The sequence below is a fragment of the Microtus oregoni genome, unplaced genomic scaffold, assembly GCF_018167655.1.
Source record: "Microtus oregoni isolate MIOR12 unplaced genomic scaffold, Mior012 000189F_ref0000355, whole genome shotgun sequence".
NCBI classification, from domain to species: Eukaryota; Metazoa; Chordata; class Mammalia; order Rodentia; family Cricetidae; genus Microtus; species Microtus oregoni.
In genome coordinates this window covers 105,406-106,225 of record NW_024544848.1, presented here as the reverse complement: position 1 = coordinate 106,225, position 820 = coordinate 105,406, and positions in this window count along the sequence as shown.

The window sequence follows — 820 nt, the reverse complement described above, 5'->3', positions numbered from 1 at the left end:
GAAAACAGTTACCTTGCCCATACCAGGTAGATCACACAAAAAGCAGGGAAAGTAAAGGACTCTACCAGAAATACTCTGCTGTGGGTTCACTACCTAACTTCTCAGAGAAGTCCATGCTAAGTATACATAGATAGGTAGTCAGTTATCTAGAGTTAATATATAGGTGATAGTCATCCAAGAAACAGTAAAACCAGAGCTGGAGAGCTGGTTAGGAGCACTTTCCATTCTTCCAGAGGACCTGGGATTCAGTCCCAGAATCTACTTCAATGGTCTTTAATTGTTGTTAAATATATGCATTTATGTATTCCTAGAGATATAAATACAACCTTCTTAGTCTTTATAATGTTACTTGTGCGTGTATGTTTCTAGGAATGACCATTTGGTATAGGATAGCCAATTGGTGCTCCCTGAGCAACATTGTTTCCCTCACTCTCAGCATTCCCTCAGCTGCCTGTTCTTTGTCTAGGATTGAGGCCTCTCTAGTTTCCCACTTGAGAGTTAGCATGTCTATTGGATAATCTCAAAAATATCTTAAAAGGCATTATAAAAATAAATACAAATAAAAAACAAATCTTAAAAAAGGAAATGGTTAAAAAAGAGAAAGAATCTGTGGGAGCCCCTGACACTGGGGTCATAGTGACAGGTTCCAATCACAGAAACGCAAAGCCATGTTTCCATCGTATTTCTGAATGTTTCATTGCCTGTTTTCTAATTCTACTTTGGCTTCTTCATCCATTTCCTTTCTTTAACTTTCTACCTTTATTTTTATTTATTGCCATTAATAATGAAACATCTTTGTAGTTTTTTTTTTTTACTGTTT